Source organism: Panthera onca, chromosome D2 (genome assembly GCF_046562875.1).
Source record: "Panthera onca isolate mPanOnc1 chromosome D2, mPanOnc1 haplotype 2, whole genome shotgun sequence".
NCBI classification, from domain to species: Eukaryota; Metazoa; Chordata; class Mammalia; order Carnivora; family Felidae; genus Panthera; species Panthera onca.
This window is the reverse complement of record NC_138349.1, coordinates 4320819-4340566: the sequence shown is the minus strand read 5'-3', so window position 1 is coordinate 4340566 and position 19748 is coordinate 4320819. Positions and strand designations below refer to the sequence as shown.

The window sequence follows — 19748 nt, the reverse complement described above, 5'->3', positions numbered from 1 at the left end:
CACAATCTCTTGTGTCCCTTCTTATAGGGGCACTAACCCACCGTCATGGCCTACTCACGTCCCAGAGGTCACATTGGGGATTGATCTCAATATATGAATTCTGGGGAGGACACAGACCTTCAGTCCGTAAGAGCAGCTTTTAGGAAAACATCATATGTTTACGAAGCCCACACTGTGCCAGGGCCTGTGGCCTCTCTCCATGTGCCACCAGGGGGGTCCCTGGGCCAGAGGATGTTCAGAGCCCCAGGGGGCAAGGCTCGGGGGCACTGGGCCTTGCCCTCCAGGACTCAGAAACGGGTGGGCATGGCCAGGCCTGGAGTCAGTTCTTGGAGATACGGACTGTGACTCACATGACAATGAGATGGAAAGAAGGTGGAGGGCAGGGAGACCTTCTAGAGGTCACCTGCTCCACCCCATGATCCAGGGCTCCCCCCAAATGGTGGTGGCCGCTCTTCCAGTGAAGAACTTCGTCTCTGTCCCTATGTGCTTGTTCCTCCTGACTTCTGCCCCGACACCCCACCCCCAGGTGGGAAGGATTCTGCAGAGCCTGCTCGGGGCGCTGCACGGGGCTGGGGACATTGCCGGCACCCTCGGGAGGGTGGCGTGGGTGAGGGCTGTCTCCTGCTCCACATCCAAGTCCCTGCCCTGGCTCTCAGGCTCCGCCAGCCTGGCTCGAGCTCTGCAGAGGCAGACAGACTCCTACCTGGAGCTCCTGCCCCTGGAAATGCCCGACACATGGTTGGCCCATGGGTGGGGTTGAGCTGTATTAGGACAGCCTCTTCGTCCAGCAAGGCAGCCTTGTGGTCGCTGTCTAAACAGCTTCTGAAGAAGCAGAGGGGACACGTCTGGGCTCTTCCAGCTAGGCCAGCCCCCGAGGGTGGCTTCAGGGCCTGACAGCTTCCACACAGGAAGCCTCAGCAGCCCAGAGGTGGCGGCCTCCAGAGTGCTCTCTTGAAAGGAACTCTGCTTCCTGAAGTTCGGGTCTGTCTTCTGCTTTCTGGAGCACCTAGCCCTCTCGGGACAGTGGCCGGTCCCTGGTGGCAGACAGCACCAGCCTTCCTAGCCTGGGCCGGGCAGGGCCAGCAGTAGAGGGGAGGACAGGCTCGGCCACAGGGTTGCTGCTCTCTTTGTCTCCCCATCTCCGAACTTCCTCCTTCTGGACGAAGATCATCATGCTAATTCAGGCTTTGGGTCTGGGGCCGCCCATGGCTGCCTCTGCAAAATGAGCGTGAGTGGCATTCCGGCCCAGAGACCCAGCTGTGGCTCCCGTGCCATCACAGGGCAGGCAGCTGCAGGGAGCTGAGCTCCGCGGGTCCATCTGGGAGAAGCTCAAAAGCCAGTTCCCTGAACAAGAGGGCACGGGTGGAGCCGCTCTCCAAATGACAGTGCCTACCTCTGTGACCCTGCCTGCCACTGTATGTAGGACAGGACGGGGGTGACATGAATGAAAATGTGAACCAGGCAACCCGGCCTTTGTGATCCTCTGTGTGGTCCTGTGGCCCGAATATGCGCGCGCGCGCATGCACACACACACACACACACACACACACACACGCACAGGTGACCTGCCCTCAGGCGTTCCTGGACAAAGCCCCATGCTTGGTCCTAAAGGGGGGTGAAGTGCCGAGGACCCCGTATTAGTTTCCTGCAGCTGCCATAACAAAATATCACAAACTGCTCAGCTAACAATAACAGGCAGTTTATTCGCTCACAGTTCCAGAGGTCAGAGGTCTGGAATCAGGGCGTCACAGGGCTGCACTCCTTCTGACGGCTCCACGGGAGGAACTTCCTGGCTTCGTCCAGCTTTCCAGGTGTCCCTGGTGCTCCTGGCTTACAGGCGCGTCACTGTGATCTCTGCCTCTGAACTCAGATTGCCTTCCCCTCTCTGTGGGTCTCTGTGCAAACTTCCCTCTTCTTACAAGGATGCCTGTCACAGGATTTTGGAACCACCTGCATCCGGTATGACTTCATCTTAACTTGATTCCATCTGCAAAGACCTTATTTCCAAATAAGGTCAGGTACACAGTCTCCAGGTAGACTTAAATTTTGGGAGATACTAGTCACCCCCGTATAGACTGAGGATAGTATGTCTCCTGGGGCTTCTCAGATTCACCTTGGTGACTCACGGAGTGAACGTCACTCACCCCCAGTGGCCTGGGAGAGTTGAGTGAGGCCCACCCTCAAGGTGGTCCTGCCACCCTGGCTGTACCCTCTCCAGCTTTCCTGGCGGGGACCCGGGAAAATTAAGGCCAGGCTGCCGGCAGGAGGCAGTCAGGGGGGAAGCTGGCGGATGCAAATGGCAGAGGATGGCCGAGAGGAGAGCCTCCTGTTCTGGTTTTCATAGACTTTGGAGAGGATGGGCCCATTGCCTCCACCAACCCAACACATAAATATGGTCCTAAGGCCCCTGAACCCCTACGACTGTATCTTCACTTGACATTGCTGCTGCTCAGGGGACTGCTCTTGAGCCTGTACAGATACCCTTTCTCTGCTTCACCAGAGAAGATACCCAGGCTTCCATCAGTGAAGTCACTCATGGCTTCAGGATCATGGTGGCAAGATCACAGCCCTTTGCCTTGAAAGACACCTCGCTGTGTCAAACCTTGTTCAGTGTGTCCATCTTGCAATACCTCCAGACCCAACAGAGGGGTGTCCACAGTGGACGAGGCACACATTCAAGCCTAGACCCCGATGGCTCCATATGCCAGACTCCCAGACGTGAGCTGGGTCTTTGAGAAATGACGTTCTACCGAGACCTTAATTCAAAGACACGGGGTCTCAAGAGTGGCTTGAGTGGAGCAGTGGAGTGGGGTCTTCATTGACAGAGAGGACTGACAGGTGGAAATGGAGGGGTGCATGCTATCTGGAGGGGAGCCCCTGACCTAGGATCCCTGATCAGTTTATGCCTCAATGTCTCCATCGATACACGGGCCCATACCTGTTCAGCCTCTCCGCGGGTGCCCTGAGAGGGTCACAGTGAGGCAGTGCATACAGAAGAGCTTTGGAATGGTAGAAAGCCCAGTCGGCGGCACACACGCACCCAGAGGGGGCTGCAATGTGACAAAGTAGTTTTCTGGAGAAAAACACCCACGATGTGCAGGGGACACGTCTAATGTGACCCCCTCACGGTGGATACAGGGCCAACAAGTGTGTGAGCACAGCCTTTTAGCAGGTGTAATTCACATGAGTGCGGTTCGGGGTTGGGCGCCCAGTCCCTCCTGGCTTCCCTCCTGGATTGAGACATTTCGAGAGCCAGGATGCCCGCTTCCTGCCCGCCCGGCCCATGTCCTCTGTGGACACAGAGGCAGAATGCTGGAGAAAGGCCCATCAAGGGCATGGGAGTGAGTGACTTCGAAAGCCCTGACATTTACACAATTTAGGCCTGTTGTGTTTATGTAAGGACTTTTCCTGTAAAGGGTGCAGGGCCCTTAGCGGCCGGATCTGTTAATGCCTCGTGCTTTTTGTGTTTCAACGTGCCACTTCCAATGACTGTCAATGTTGACCTGAGTAAGAAACATCCAAACATGTTTATAGAGGAGACCCTGGGTCCTCATTCCATGTGACTTTTGTTCTGTGGAGAAAAGTGAAAAAAAGAAAGTAACACCAGAATTGGTTGTTTTTGTAAGTCGTGGCCTCTTTAACAAGCCTTGTCATGCGTGTGGCTGTTGCCTCCCCGGGAGCCTCCGGGCTCTTTATGTTTCCCTCTTGGAAAATATCGAAGGAAAGGCTTTCAGACAGATTATTAAGTGGGGGCTGTTGGCATCATCACACTGAATTAATGGCTTTAATTTGAACATTTATTCGTTGGCTGAAGAAATATTTACTAGAGTCTCCATGTGTTGAGACCACGCCGCACACTGGTTGCACGTAGCTCCTGCCCTGATGGAGCCCGGCATCTGCTGAGGAAGCCAGTGAGCAAAAAATCGCCCCTGTTCTCAGTGGTGTGAAGGGGGACAGGTTGTGAAGAGGCCAAAGAACCTGGTCTGGAAGCCGAGGGACAAGGAAGTCCAGTGAGGAAGAAAGCTTTAAGCAGGTCCTTCAGGGAGAGAAGAAGTCGGCCACGTGACTCGTGAAGCCAAAGGAAAGGGCAGGTTCTAAGGTGAAAGGTGGGGAGATTCCAAAGGACCAAAAGATGAAGGAGCTGATTAATTATTCCACAGACACAAGACATCACACTCTACACAAAGCACGGACTAAAATGGTGGACGGGGAAAAGTGGTGTCACGAAAGTAGGTGGCCAAGTGGTACAGGCCTTGAGGGAATTCAAACGTGGAAATTAAATATGCGGGTGAGTGAAACAATCAACTACTCTCCAACAGACTAGGTCTGTAAGTTTCCCAAGAGAGGGCCTGTGCATGAGATGTGAAGAGAAGTCACTTGGTTTCTACCACCTCTGTGGCCTTGGTGTGGCTCTCAGAGACATGAGACAGGCTGATTAGTTAGAGGATCAGAGATGTCTCTTCAGGAGGCTGCATACTCCACTTCTCTGCAGTGCAGTTCCCTGATCCCGTTGGGCTAACAAACCCACATCGCAAAGTTTTGGTCGGCTGCCATTTTGTTTCAAGGTGGCTCACCAAAGCACCGACTGAAATGGGTGACATTTGATGTATAATGACTCTTTTACAGTTGTCTGGATCAAGTGACAGACAAACAAAGGTGAACTGTCAGGCAGTGGCGTTGAAACAGAGACCTACTTTATTGAATAACTGATAACAGAGTGAGGGCATAGATGACTCAGTAGACACTGGGCTCCACTCTGTGCCAATCCCTGCTAATTACCTTGGGAGAGTCCCATGGGCATCAGCCAAACACTTAATCCTGGGCCTGAAGGATGGACATATCCGTGTAGCCCCTCCAAGAAGAAAAACTGCAGGAACAAAGGGCTTAGTGTCACCGAGTCAGGAGGCAAGAGCTTAACTAAGCAGAGAAACAGCTTTGGGGCCAGAGCGGAGGATAATAAAGGTGCAGAGAAAACAAGAGGGCCGCATTCCAAAAGTTTGGAAAGCAAGAATACCGGCCGTCACATCGGAATTTGTGTAGGAGGCTCACTGGAAACAGGAGTCCTGGGGACATTTCTGCCGTGACCTGAATGTCTGTGTTCCCTCAAAAGTCTCATGTTGAAATCCTAACTCCAAAGGTGATGGTTTCAGCAGATGGGGCCTGTGGGAGGTGCTTGTGTCACGAGGGTGGAACCCCGTGCATGGGATTAGCGCCCTCATAGGACAGACTCCACAGAACGTCCTGGCCCCTTCCGCCACCCATGTGAGGACACTAGGAGATCTGCAGCCTGGAAGAGGGTGCCCACCTGACTGCCCGTCGCATGCTGGTCTCAGACGTCCAGCCTACGGAGCCGTGGAAAAGAAACTTGTGTTGTGTATCAGCCTCGTGGACAGCAAGTGGGTGGAGGCTGGGGGAGATGCGGAGTTGGGCAGGCTCCCAGGAAGGGCAGCCTAGCATCCAGGAGAGGGAGAGGCAGTGTTAGCACAGTGGCAGAGCCTGGTGTGTGACAACTTATATCAACCAGGGTTTGAACCCCCCCCTGCTCTTTTCCACAACAAATCCTCCACCTTCCCTGAGCCTCTAGCTCCCTCATGTATAAAATAGACCCATTTCTTATGAGGCGATAGTAAGTTAATGTTAGAGAAGACACTTGCCTGGCAGGTCTCTTGGCGTGCCCTAGGTGCAGTTCTCAAGACCCAGGCCTGCAGAAGCCTTCTCGGAAGGGTCTCTGCAGCGGGATCCCTTGGTCCCTGCCATTGCCCGACTGGCGACACAGAAAAGGCGATCTGTGGGGGCATGAGGGGTGTTTTAGAATGTTAGAGCACTGGAAGGGATCCCTTTTCCAATATGTACTTAAAAATACAAGCAACGTAAAGACCTCTGACACAAAAATTACTGATATGTTGGAATTACAGTGTTTTCAATTTTTTTTTTATTGGAAACTTCTGGATCAGTTCACGGTTGTTAACCAGACCTGGTTTTGCTGGCACCCTAAATATGGACTTGGTCTATGGAGGCAGCCCTGGTGCATGGCTTGCCTGGCCATCTTTTACATTGGGCTGTGTGCTTTCCTGCGAGCGTTAATCCCACATCATTCTGTCCCCCTTTGATGACGGCACCTGAGCTCTGCTCACCCGGGACATCATCTCGTCATTCTTGGGCGGGGACTACACGGGGCCACCTTCTCACCTATCCATCCGTGCATCATCCACGCATCAGGTGTGTCAAGTTCTTCCTTGCGGGGGCAGTGGGGCAGACCCAAAGAGAAGTCACGCTTGGTCCCAGCCTACCCAGTGCTTGCGGTCTCTGGAGAACGGACTTGGGAGCACGCCCATATTAGCCAGGGTAGGGTGGTCCATCAAGCAGGAAAGGATGACAGCAAACTCTGTGAAATAACCAGAATGAATAGTTTATAGCCAAAGCTGAATATTCCTGACTATTCTGGGAAGGGAATTTCAGGGAAGTAAAAGTCAGCGTTTGCATAGCTTATGCCCTAGGGAACCCCCCTCCCTAGGCTGTCTGACGGCATTAACACGAGTCACCTGTTTCATTAGAAGCTTTGTGGGTTCTGCTGAAAAACCAGTCAGGCCAAAGAGAAGCCGTCTTCCCTTTGGTGGCTGGAAACAATGACGTCTTCAGCACAAGGAGTATGTCCTCACCTTCACACCCAGCATGGAACCCAAAATCCTCACGAGGTCAGCCTCTCGGGGAGAGCAGATTCTGCGTTTTCCGCAAACTCGGGGCACCTGGGACTCAGCTGGGCTTCAGCTCTTTCCGAGGCAAGAAGAACCAACCTCCTGTGGGCCAGTCTGTGCACAAAAAGGCCATATGGGCCAGAAGGGGAGCCAGCCGCTGTTCCAGATTGGTGGTTTCCTTCTCCTTTGCTATAACACAAAGCCATGGCAAGAGGACTGAGGCCAGTTGGAAAAGGCAGGACTGGATTTGCAGATTGGAGGGGAAAGGATTCATGGCTTCACTATGGGTGGGGCCCAGGGAGTTCCAGGCTCCTCCCTCAGTGTGGGTTTGTGTCCAATAATTCCACATCTCTGATTCTGTACCTCCAACCCGTCCCCGGAGGATGTTGGAAGAGTTTCTCTGGGGCTCTACCGTCGTTGCTGTGACCTCTTGGCCACCACGGCTCCCTGTCTGCCTCTTGGGTAGCAAAGCTAAACATATCCTTCTGCACTGACAGACTCTTCCTACTTCTCTTACGTAAAGAGGCCACTGAAAGTCTGTCTAACACTGAGTGGGTAAGTGAGTCTCCCCCGTTAATCTGCAGTTATCGCAGTTGCCTTCATAAATTGATGGTGCCTGGCAATGTCTCACCTAGCTCTCCCATTTATAACTGGAAGATAAACTTCAGGTGAATTCACCACTAATGCCTGATAAATGAAAGAATCACAGAATTGTCAGGGGCAGAATTGGTGCCCCAAGAGGTGAGGTCCTGCCCACCTCCATCTGGACGCCCAAACGCGAGCTGCTTTTTGGGGTCACGCGTGGTCCGCCTGGCTGGTGTGTCCTTCTCGAGTGAGCTGGGCTACACAGCGCCTTGACTGTCATGAATTTTTGTGTAGAATTTGCGTTACCCGATAGACTATGTACTTGTTTATGTAATCATCGTCTGACATCCCCAACCCCGTCTTCGTCTGCTCAGGCTGCCTTAGCAAAACACCCCAGAGTAGCTGGTTTAACTAACAGAAATTACTTTTCTCACAGTTCTAGGGGCTAGAAACTCCAAGACAGAGAGGTTCTAGTGAGACTCACTCTCTGGTGAGAGCTGGGGATGACCGTCCTCTGGCTGTGTCCACACACGGCAGAGAGAGGGGGAGAGAGAGAGAGAGAGATCTGGGTTTTCAGTTTTTCTCCCCCCCACCTTTTTTATAAGGACACCAGTCCTATAGAATCAGGGCTCCACCCTTATGACCACAATTAATCACCTCATCTCCAGTACGGTCAAGTTCAGGATTCGGGTTCCACCATACGCATAGGTCTGCAGTAACCCCTTGAAAACGCAAACTCCTCGGGGGTAGGAATTTTTCGACCTTACCCGCTATTGTAGTCCCATCGCTTGGAATAAGATGTGGTGTAGGCACCCCATAAATATATGTTGAATGAATAAAACGTAAATTTGGGCTGGAAGCCGAGCTTCTATGCCCTGGTAAAAGCAACGCCATACAGTGATGTCAAAGGTGTTTAACGGCCTCTTATCCTATGACCTGCACTTCAGGGTCTGGGCGAACCGGATGCCAGGAGGGCTGTCCCACCCACCTGCCACTCAGGGACAAGTTTGTGTCCTCCATGGAGGGAGGGGTGGCCTGCACCCAGAACAGCGCCCTCTACCCGCTGACACGCAGGGCTTTGTCACTCTTGTTCGCGCTCATGTCCTTGATTCTATTTAATCTTTACAACCACCCCTGAGGTCAGCGTCTTTATCCGCTGTGGGTAACAGGCAGGGAGGCAGGCGAGGTCTGGGGGAGGAACGCCGTGTTGTGGGTAATCCCGGGAGGGGCAGAGCCGCGGTTCAAACCCGATCATTCCGATCCGGCCCTGGGGACTAGCGGAGATTGCGGAACCCGCCCTGGGCTGGCAGACGGGCAGCTGGGCCGCGTGTGGATTTCTCTCACCAACCAGCTCCCCTCTCTGTCCCGGGTTCCTCGTTGGCTCGTTTCACCTGGAGGGAGGAGAACGCGCATGCGCGCTCAGGCCAGGGTGGGTCTGCCGCGCCTCCGAGCCCCCTGGCATCCTTTTGCCTGTCCTGGGCTCCATCCAAGGAGGGAAGGATACCCCCCTCCTGGCAGTGGTCAGGTCGACACGTCCCCGGGCACCCGATTCTGGGGACAGGGCATCCAGAGGCAGAATTAATAGGAGTTGAAATAGTAATGGGGTTAATCAGGCCGCGGGGCTATGCAGAGGGATATTTTGGAGTCAGGGGCCTCTCCAGAGCTCCTCAAATGCACCCTAAAGGGAGCACCCTTCCTCTGCCACGCAGAAGCGGAGGGAGGGTCCGGGCCAAGCTCCTGAGACCCTCTCCTGGGCCCCACCCCAAGGGACCGCAGGACCCGCTTGCACATCAGTCTGGCTACTGGGGCAGAGGCGCCACTGTGTCTGGATCCTGCCGTGTTCAGTGGGAAACTTCCTTCTCTGGGTTCACCAGGAGCCCTTGCTTCATTATTTGGGACGTCTGTGAGGTGTTGCTCAGCCTACTTAGCCACATTTACATATTTAAATCACAATTAATTGGAAAATTACAGTAAGGTGTGAAGAGGGAATCATTTCTTTCAAATGAGCATCTACCCTTGTTGATGAAACCAAGTCATTTGTTTCTTTCCAGGAAGTCGGCAGACCCCAAGCTGGGCACGTGTGGAGCTGGCACGTGTGAGCTACATCGCTGCACCCCACCCCCCATGCCCCCCCACATCCCGCCCGCCCCCCGCCCCCATACCCCCACACCCCACTCTGCGGGAAGGCAAGGGGCGCTGGCCCAGCAGAGATGGGTGGGCGGAAAAGCCCCAGGGCAGCGGTGGGGGGGGGGGGGGGAGGGACTGGAGCTTTCTCTGGACAGGCACCTGACTCCACGGGGGATTTCTCGGTGGTTCCTTGAATGGCAGTGGATGTCCCTGCTTCATCCCTGGACAGCCTGGGCCCTTTCTCACCACCAGGATGGGGTGACATGGTACGAGACACCACACCCAGCACCCCCCAGAGCAGGGGCCCCAGCTTTCCTGTTTCCGCTGGGGCTCCAGCCCACAGCAGATGAACACTCTGGCAATAACAACAGCAATGGGGGAGACCATTTGGTGACAGCCTCTCGTCCCCTGTGCGGGATGGAGAGCTTGACGCCCCATCTCATCGGCTCCTTCGGAGCTGAGGCTTGGAGAGGTCACCCCACCGGTAAAATCGGAGGGCTGGGCTTTGAATGCAGACCGGCTGCCTCCAAAATCCAGGCAATTGGTCCCTTTGTTCTGTAGCTTCCCACAAAGGCTGCGCTCTCTTTCCTGACCAGGCGAGGGTGGCAGCCGGTGGGGTCCTAGGTGAGTGAGTACGCCGCGAGCCTTACTACCCGGTCTTGGGAAAGATGAGAGGACATGGGGACAATGTGTGCTCGTACAGATGAGCCCGGAGGGTGCAATCGCAGGGACGGCCACCATGATTGCAGCTGGACTGTGGTCCCACCGCCCGTGGGACATACCAAGTGCAATGCCCCTCGTGCAGCCAGAGCACGGCCTCCTTCGGCGTGGGGGGGCTCGGAGGAGGTGCAAGGTACCTGTCCTCATGCCGGGAACCTGAGCCCACAGCCAGCCCGTGAGCGCTGCTTCTCTGGGCGCTCTGAGCCAGGGCGTCGGAGTGGCTGAGATTCAGCACGCTTTGGCCTTCGTCCCCAGACACTCACAGACAACAGGCGCTTCATAGATGCTGTGCGATACCTGGAGGTTCTGACCGGGAGCAAAGGAGGAAGAGGGGTGTGGCCTGCGGTGGGGCGTGGGGGGCCTGGGTCAGGTGTGCAGTACCGAAGGGAGACCACTCTGGGCCTGAAGCAGCACCCACCTTTTCACTGGGACCTCGCCGGCCCGACCCCCGAACTCCCCACCTGCAACAGCACCGCGAGGTTGTCAGGGGAGGCACGCGGGCCGCTCCTGTAGCTGATGACACTTTGTGACTGTGGCCTCTGCCCGTTTATAATGGTGCAGCGGATACTAAGGTAAGCAGTAATCGGAATGAGACCCCCAGGGGGATTTCTCGGGATGGGAGCGTGGGGGTTCATTTCCCTTCCCGCAAACAGGATTGAGAAGTGGCAGGCATTTGATTTTCTAGATTCCCCGAGTCGCCTTGCGAGCTCGTTCTCGTCGGAGGCAGCCACGCCTCATTGCATAGCCGAAGGTCCACTGGCGTTTCTAGATATTTAACGCCTGCACAATTAACCAATCGTGTTACGTAATGTGTTCTTTAATGCTCCATTTATCTCGTAATTGAACATTTGTGCTTTCTGTTAGGGCGCATTGATTTTCACTTTTAAAAATTCCATTTGGAAGTGCATCTCAGATTTAAAGCAGGGTGCCCAGGGGTAGGAGACAGTTCGGGAAGCGCCGGGCCCGCTCGTGGGTGACCTCAGCCGCCTTCCGCTGCTCTCCTCTGCTGCTTGGTGCTGCGCGTGCATGAGTTCAACTAATTCTAGTGCGACCCTAGGGCTCCCCACTTTTTGGAGGTGAGGGAAGTGCGGGCAGCCCGATGAAAGACACACCCCAGCCCTGAACGGGAAAGTGGATCTGAATTCAAACCAGGCAGCGGAGTGCAGAGCCCAGCCTGTGACCACGGCAGGATGCGGGCTCCGACCCCAGGCTCATATCCAGAGGCCCCCTCTCGCTGGCTGTGCACCTCTCTGCCCCGGCCCCACATCCAGGCAGGGCGGGATTCTGGCTGGAGGGACTTCTGTTCCTCTTAGCAACCGCTTGTCTGGAGCCACTGCCTCTGTCTCTCCCTCCTGTGGGCTCTGGGCTTCCTGCGTGCAGGACCGCCTACAGACCGCGCCGGCTGGCTCTCTGATGAGCCCGTCCTGATGCCGCGTGAAAGGCAGAAATCAATAGTGAACTCGGGCTTCCTGTGCCCACAAGGCCCAGAAGCTGCCTTCCCCGCCGAATATCTTCCAGGCAGAGCCACCTGTGGGGAGAGGGGAAAGATGCACGAACGAATGAAATCTCCCGCAGTTTCGACCCGCCCACGTGCACCTGTTGTGTGCGTCCCCTCGCCAGCTTCTGGACCTGTTAGTTCCTGCCTCCGTGTATGGGCGCAACTCATACAAGAACAGATGTCTCTGTGTTGCCGCGTCTGTTGCATTTATGTCTCCGGGGAGGGTTGACGTGTGTACGTCTGCAGGCCTGAGGGTGAGTGTGCATTGGGTGGGTTGGGGGGGGGGGGTTGTGCCTGCGTGTGTGCGGTGTTGACCCATGGGTTGTTGTGTGTGGCTGGGCGTCTGTTCCAAGGACTCATGTAGGATGTCTGGGTGCAGCCGTGCATGGTGTGTATACCGACCCGCCCAGGGGTGTGTGTGTGTGTGTGCCTGCAGCCTCAGCGAAATGAGTTACTGTTTGAGCCACAGGTTGAGGTGCGGGCTTGCGCTGATCTCACTCCTGCGTCAGCCATACGTCTCTGGGCGGGCGGGCTGCCTGCCCGCGTGACCCTCTGGAGCAGACCCTTACCTGTAGCCCTTGCTTCTCCCAGGCAGCCATGACCGTGCCGTGGAACCCCACCACTCCGCCCGTCGCTGGTTTTCTCCGGATAGACACTGAACTCAAAGATAGTTTTTCTACTGACCAGCGACCTCCGGTTCGGTTAGCTGAGTTGAGATAATGAGACTATTCCCTTGGAAATCCTAACTTTGATATGCTCCACGGGGATAGCGCTACTGTCCTGTGGTCACTGGCTTCTTCTTTCACGTTCTGTGCATCAGGCCAGTGGTGGAGACCAAACCCAGGAGCTGGGACCCCTGCTGTGTCATTTTAAAAATCACTAGAGGGGCGCCTGGGTGGCTCGGTCGGTTAAGCGTCTGACTTCGGCTCAGGTCGTGATCTCGCGGTCCGTGAGTTCGAGCCCCGCGTCAGGCTCTGGGCTGACGGCTCAGAGCCTGGAGCCTGTTTCAGATTCTGTGTCTCCCTCTCTCTCTGCCCCTCCCCCGTTCATGCTCTGTCTCTCTCTGTCTCAAAAATAAATAAACGTTAAAAAAAAAAAAATCACTAGAAATCCAAAAGCCCTGATGGGCTTCAGCCCCTGCTGATGTCCCGTGTGTTTCCGGATTTCCATGAAATTCCTTTCCTGCTTTTTCCAGGACGCCCACTAAGTTTGGGCGAGCTTGAATATCTCCCCCACCCCCATCAGAATGCTTGGACCTCCGTAGCCTCCCCAGCCCATAGGATTAGGGGACTTTAAGTAAATGCCCACCAGCCACCATTTCACCATCTGACTGCTTCCATCTGGTCCTGGAAATATTTTGGTCTTCAAGATGTCTCTGTTAAGTACACACATTACGGTGGGTGACACTAAGAGTGGAGAAACAGCAGCCTGGGATATTTATGTCTAGGTTTGGTCTAACCATTACGTTCATCTTGCGTTCCTCTTGTTTATTCATTTCTTTTCTTTTCTTTTTTTTTAATGTAGGGGGAGACGGGCAGAGAGAGAGGGCAAGAGAGAATCCCAAGCAGGCTCCACACTCCATCTCTCAAACTGTGAGATCAGGACCTGAGCCCAAATCAAGAGTTGGATGCTTAACTGATTGAGCCACCCAGGCGCCCCTATTCATTTCTTTCATACAACTCACTTCTCTAATTTTCCAGCTAAGTGCATGGCGTATGCACATGTGCGTGCACGCACACATACACACACACGTGTGCGCACACACGGTAAACGTAATTCCAAACCCCAGACTGAGAGCCAACGAGATCATCATCTTGGGAGATGCTCCAATGCGTAAAATGTAGGTGGTTCGAGAAAAGCATTGGTGACCACACCATGCTTGGCCCCTCTCCAAATAGAGCAGGCTCACCTGCCTGAAGTCGCACAGAAAGATCTTCTGTGCTTCCCTCACTGGAAGCCCCGGTTCAGAGAACACGGCAGCCCTGTTTCTTGTGTGTGAGTGCTGATTTTGCACTCCCTAGGGACTTCCTTGACCCTGTCTTCTGAAATCTAGAGTCAGTCTGTGTGTTGTGTTAGTTTCCTAAGACGGCCCCCACCGATCGCCACAAACCGGTGATATAAAGTGGCTTAAAACGACAGATTTGTTCTCTCGCAGTTCTGAAAACCCAAAGTCTGCAAACAAAGTGTCCCCAGGGCCACACTCTCTCTGAAGGCTCTAGGGGAGGATCTTTCCCTGCCTCGTCCTTGCGTCTTGTGGCTGCTAATAGCTCCTGGCATCTCCTGGTCACTTGGCTGGCAGATGGTCCTCTCCAATCTCCGCCCCCGCGTTCAGGTGGCCCTGTCCCTGTGTGTGTCTCCAAGTCCAAATCTCTCTCTTCTTATAAGGACACCAGTCATATTCGATTTAGAGCCCCATCGTATTTCCTTTCTTTCTTTTCTTTCTTTCCTTCTTTCTTTCTTTTCTTTCTTTCCTTCCTTCCTTCCTTCTTTCTTTCTTTCTTTCTTTCTTTCTTTCTTTCTTTCTCTTTCTTTCTTTTTCTTTCTTTCTTTCACACAAGTGGAATGGGGGCAGAGAGAAGGAGAGAGAATTCCAAGCAGGTTCTATGCTCTCAGTGTGGAGCCTGATGCGGTGTTTGAACTAATGAACCATGAGATCATGACCTGAGCCAAGATCAAGAATCAGACACTTAACCGACTGAGCCACCAAGGTGCCCCGAGCCCACCCTATTTTAGTATGACCTCATCCTACCTAGGTTACGTCTGTAAATACGCTATTTCCCACAATCATAAGCTCCTGGTGGATGCATGTTGGGGGGACCCTATTCAACCCAGTGCAAAGACAAACACTGAGGTTTAAAAGTGATCCTATGGAGGGGCGCCTGGGTGGCGCAGTCGGTTAAGCGTCCGACTTCAGCCAGGTCACGATCTCGCGGTCCGTGAGTTCGAGCCCCGCGTCGGGCTCTGGGCTGATGGCTCGGAGCCTGGAGCCTGTTTCCGATTCTGTGTCTCCCTCTCTCTCTGCCCCTCCCCCGTTCATGCTCTGTCTCTCTCTGTCTCAAAAATAAATGAAAAAAAAAAATTAAAAAAAAAAAAAAAAAAAGTGATCCTATGGAAAACTCTGAAGGCAGAGCGGGGTTCCGTGGAGACTTAACCGACTCCTCGTGTCTGGCAGGTTGGTATAAAAGGCAAGGGCTGAGAAATGTCCAAGTAAGAGCCTTCCAAATGTGAGGCGGTGGGTGGGTCTCCAGGCAGCTGTGCCCAGGCCACCTCCTGCTTTCCTCGGGTTGGCTGTGACAGCCATGGCAGCGTGTGTTCTAAACTCTTTGTCCTCTGGCCCCAGTGGGCCGCTGCTTTTCCAGACTCTCCCTCGCTCTCTGGCCGGTGTGCTGCAGCATCTCAGGTTGGCCACTGGATAAAGAGGCAGGGTCTTCTCAGGCCGGGCGAGCAGCGAGGGAGGCCGTTCTGACACCAAGGTGCCCACGCCTGTGAGGTAGCTCTCCTGGGACAGGCAGGGAAGGAGGTCCTGAAGATGGCTGAAGTTGGCAAGATGAAAACCAGGCGGTATGGCAGAAAGTTCCAGAGGTCAGAAGAGTACATTGTGACATCACATCCGAGAGCTGATCAAAAAAAGCGTTTGTGCGTCCATTCTGAGCACATTCATTTCTGTCCTGGCGCAGACCTTAAGGATGGTGTTCGAGGCCATTGTTCAGTATACGCTCCTCTTGCGCTGTTGGGAGGGGTTGCCTAATAATAGCTGAAGAAATGCCAAATATTTTAAACTCTACCTTCTCGCCTGTATGCAACGAAATTTTCTTGTTCCTCACAATTAATCTGACGGAGACAGTAATTCATTCCAGATGTCCGAGTCAAAACAGGTGACCGTAATTTCAGGGAAATCCAGTGTTGTGTTATGTATTTTCCCTTAACTTATTCAAACCTTGCACAGTTTTTAGAAATGACGTTTAATAGTGAATAAGCATGATATGTCCACGTGAAGTTAACAGAGTAAACCGTGTGAAACGTATGTCCACAAAACCATGCTTATTTCTAGAAACGTGCTTATCAAACACTTTAAGGGCAGTCCAGAGAGTTAAGTAAGAAATATATTTTACATCATGACCCTGCACTCATGTTTACATCACTGGGACAAAACTTTGAGAAGACGATGCTTATGTGAAATGCATTTTGATCCTTATCTATTCTGTCTCGGCTTATTGTTGCTGTTGTTTTTAATGCTGGTCATGACCCTTTAAATTGATTTCATAGCCCACTGATAGTTCATCTACTTGAAAAGCATTTGTTCTAGAGTTAGCAAAGCACTCATCATTTTGACAAATTTCTGTCTCTTCCAGATATTTCTTAGGGCTCACAAATGAGACGAAGGGGGTACAGAAGAAAGGTGAATTTCCATATGCTTTTTTAAAAATACATTTATAATTGAACAGACCTTGAAATGTTAGAGTCCTCCCCTGGTGTTTCTAAGATAAGCTGTAACTGATTCAAGGGCACTCTTTGACATAAACTGCGCCCAAAAGAAGCTTAGCTGCTTGATGCTTTGCTGAGCCGTCCGGCATAGCTCTCTGGGAAGGACGAGGCTCACTAGCACTACGGCTGACAGTGTGTGCCCTGACGGTGGGGTCCTTTGTGTATGACATGCTACCATAGTTTGGTAAATATGGGCCATAAGCCCTGATGGAGAGGGTGTGCACATGAAATGTGAGGTGTAGCCCAACCCCTTCCTTTCATCCACCCATCCATCCACCCATCCTTTCACCCATCCATTCATCCATCCATCCATCCATAGCAATAGCATAATTTTTTATTAACAAAAATGTCAGATAGACTCATAAATGGAGAAAATCGTATGATGAATCCCCTAATACCCATCAGCAAGAATCAGTAGTTATCAGGATTTTGCCTTACTTCATTTGTGGGTGTGTGTGTGTGTTGAATTATTTAAAAGCATATTCCAGATGTGATCTCATTGTACTTCTACATACCTCATTGTGAAACTCTGAAGAATACAGACATTTCGGGGCACTTGGGTGGCTCAGTTGGTTGAGCGTCCGACTTTGGTTCAGGTCATGATCTCACTCATGGCTTGTGAGTTCAAGCCCCATGTCGAGCTCTGTGCTGACAGCTTGGAGCCTGGAGCCTGCTTTGAATTCTGGTGTCTCCCTCTCTCTCTGCTCCTCCCCGGCTCACACTCTGTCTTTTTCTCTCAAAAATAAATAAACATAAAAAAATAAAGAAAAAGAAAACAGACATTTTCTCAAACGAACACATTGCTGTTATCAAATAACAAGGAGAAATATACATTTGGAGTCATCATTGAATACCCCACCCCTACTCAAATGTCTTTGCTGGTCTCTGGTCTCATGAAAGTTACTTTGTATAAATAAATCCAGACTCAAACAAGGTCCACACTTTACATGTGGGCGTTAAGCCTCCTTAGGTCTCTTTAAATTTGAATTGCCCTCCCCCTTCTGTTCTATTTTGTGACTTTGATTTGTTGAAGAAGCCAGCTCAGTTGTCCTTCAGAATGAATTTGCCCGACTTTTTCTCATTGTGTCATTTAACGCTTTATACTAGCCCCATATTTCATGTAAACGGGAAGTGCATTCCGAGACTCAATTAGATTCAGGTTCAATTTTTTCTTTTTCTAGCAGAGATCCTTCAAGTACCACCCGTAGCATGACATCACAAGGCCCACATTGTCTGGGTGTTCGTTTTTAATGATACTGAAATTGATCAAGGGGTTCCTATGGCAGCATGGCGCCCCCATTGCAAAGTTCCCCAGCAGCTTTTCCCCCAAAGGTGTCGTATACCAAGGATCACTTCCTGAATCAGCTATTTTCTTGGGGTTCGCAAACTGGGGATTATTCTTTTTTATCATCCTTTCCATTTCATCAGCTGGGATTTTTCTAGGAACGCTTTGCCTCATCAACTAGATTTGTTTAACTTCTCCAAAAATATAGTCCATATAAACGTATTACACACTATGTAACTGCAGTTGTTTGAATTTTCGGCTCAGTGAACAGATGCGAGTGCTGATATACACTTGACCCTTGGACATCGTGTGTGCCGATCCACACAGAGTTGAAAATCTAAGTATAATTTCTGACTCCCTCAAAACGTAACTGTTAATAGCCTATTGTTGACTGAAAGCCTTGCTGAAAACAAGTAGTCAATGAACACATTTTTTATATGTAGTGTTCACTGTATTCTTACGATAAAGTAAGCTAGAGAAAATAAAATGTCATTAAGAAAATTGTGAGAGAATCCGTTTACAGTGCTGTACTGTATTGATCGAAAAAATCTGCATATACGTGAACCCGTGCAGTTCAAGCCCGTGTTGTTCAAGGGTCAGCTATATTTATTACATAGATCCTCACGATGTAAACCTGGAAGGATTCATCCCAGTGAGCCTGCCATCTACATATCTGGCTGCTTCTTTAGGGCTCAGAGGAAGAGCCAGTGATGATTAGCTGACTTAGGCAAACAGAGTTGCCTCCTCACCCCTGAGGCTAGGATACCAGAGGCCCTGCTAACTTGTGTGGCCTTCTCCAGACACATCCAGGGAAGCGTGATATGTCTAAACCCAGCCTTGGTAACTGTCCATGGCTATTCCTATGGAAATCCTACTGGAGGACTTGACATCATCAGTAAGGAGAATCTACCATGTTGGGTTTGGAGAGCGGTTCAAAGAGAGGAGACGTAGTGGTAAGACATGGGTGGGGAGGAAGAGCTACAGATGTGAGGATTCTCACCACGAGCTCTTCAATGATTCTAGGAAGGAGACTTTGATCCAGTCAATGGACTGGTCTTTCCCACTGCCATTTTTCATTCATCTTCTTGTACGAGGGATTCGTTTCATCCTAGTCCGCAATACTCACTCACAGAGCGACTTAGATAGCGTGTCAGTCTGCCCAGAATTATTTGCTTATAAAACATAGCATCTGAAAGTTGACCATTCAGAGGCGGAAAGAGAGGTGTGGCTGCAAAGGGGGGAAAATGCCTTGACTATCAGTTGATTCCAAACTGTTGGTATCACGTTTATATGGAGTGTGGCTGAGAGAAGAAGGGATCAGCCCCGTAATTTATTGTGTAAGTCACTCGCCAACATGCCCTTCTGCTCCCAAAAGGTGGTAAAATGCTCATCCCCATAGACACCAACGTCTGAGCCCATCCAGGTATTTTTCCTAACCCAGAGATGAAAGCAAATGATCTGGCTTCCCCCATGAGTGCTCAGCTGGCTAAACTGGAGTAAAGGGTACAGGTTACAGATTCAACTCTACTCTCGACTCGCTGTGGGCTGCTATGTGGGAAACGGTCTGAGCAGGCCATCGATAACTCATGTATTTACCAGTCAATCGTTTGCCGAATCCAACTAACTGTTTACACCATCATAGGTAGCCTGACTGAACGCAACCTTCTTTTCCCAGACTCTTTTGTGTATGTACACATAGCCTAAGGATGATCTGTGAGTATATCTCCAAATATTCTTCTTTTGGCTTCGGCAGGCTCCAGACATTCGGTCAAGTACGCAGGCCAAGGCGGATATCCCGGTACACATAATGGCTGTGGAGAAGCCTGTTGTGCCTGGTTATTACAGATCACATGTAACAGTGTGTAAAATCTCCCGCTGTTCAGAGATTCTTGTACTAAGCAGGTTAATTAAACCTTAATTTGAATCTCCCAGCTTATATGGGTCTGGCCTTAAAATTATCCCACCTAATTCTCTGTCTATGTATGCATTAGTGAAGGGGGGAGGGCTAAGGTAAGGCATTTTATATGCCTGAGTCATTAAATTGCCTTAATCTAATTAGTAGGTTGTGAAACAGTTGAAGGGATTTGATCGACATGCCACCTTAGGAAAGCCAATATAGTTTAAAATATTATTTTTCTTTGCAAAACACCAGCTGTAATGTTTTTGGTATGATAACAATTCATGGTAAAATTAAATTAGCCAGTGATACCTAGAAATCCCATGCAGATATACTCATCTAAGGCATCTACAGCTCCGGCTGGGGCTGCAGGACCCCCAACTTCTGGAGACAATGGCGAACTTCAGTGCAGCTTTGGAACATTAAGCTAACTTTATGACTCAAAACATCTGGATA

The 19748-nt window shown here is 51.5% G+C and overlaps 2 long non-coding RNA genes across 2 annotated transcripts; one reads left to right on the top strand and one right to left on the bottom strand.

The window, feature by feature from the left end:
* Positions 1-10955: 10955 nt before the first annotated feature.
* LOC144613214 (uncharacterized) lies at positions 10956-14491 on the bottom strand. Its single transcript, XR_013550597.2, has 3 exons — positions 14375-14491; positions 12195-14286; positions 10956-11655 (listed from the first exon to the last, which is right to left on the bottom strand). It is a non-coding gene; the product is annotated as an uncharacterized LOC144613214 (long non-coding RNA).
* Positions 14492-15075: 584 nt separating this feature from the next.
* LOC132684754 (uncharacterized) lies at positions 15076-16079 on the top strand. Its single transcript, XR_009612776.3, has 2 exons — positions 15076-15500; positions 15978-16079. It is a non-coding gene; the product is annotated as an uncharacterized LOC132684754 (long non-coding RNA).
* The last annotated feature ends 3669 nt before the right edge of the window (positions 16080-19748 follow it).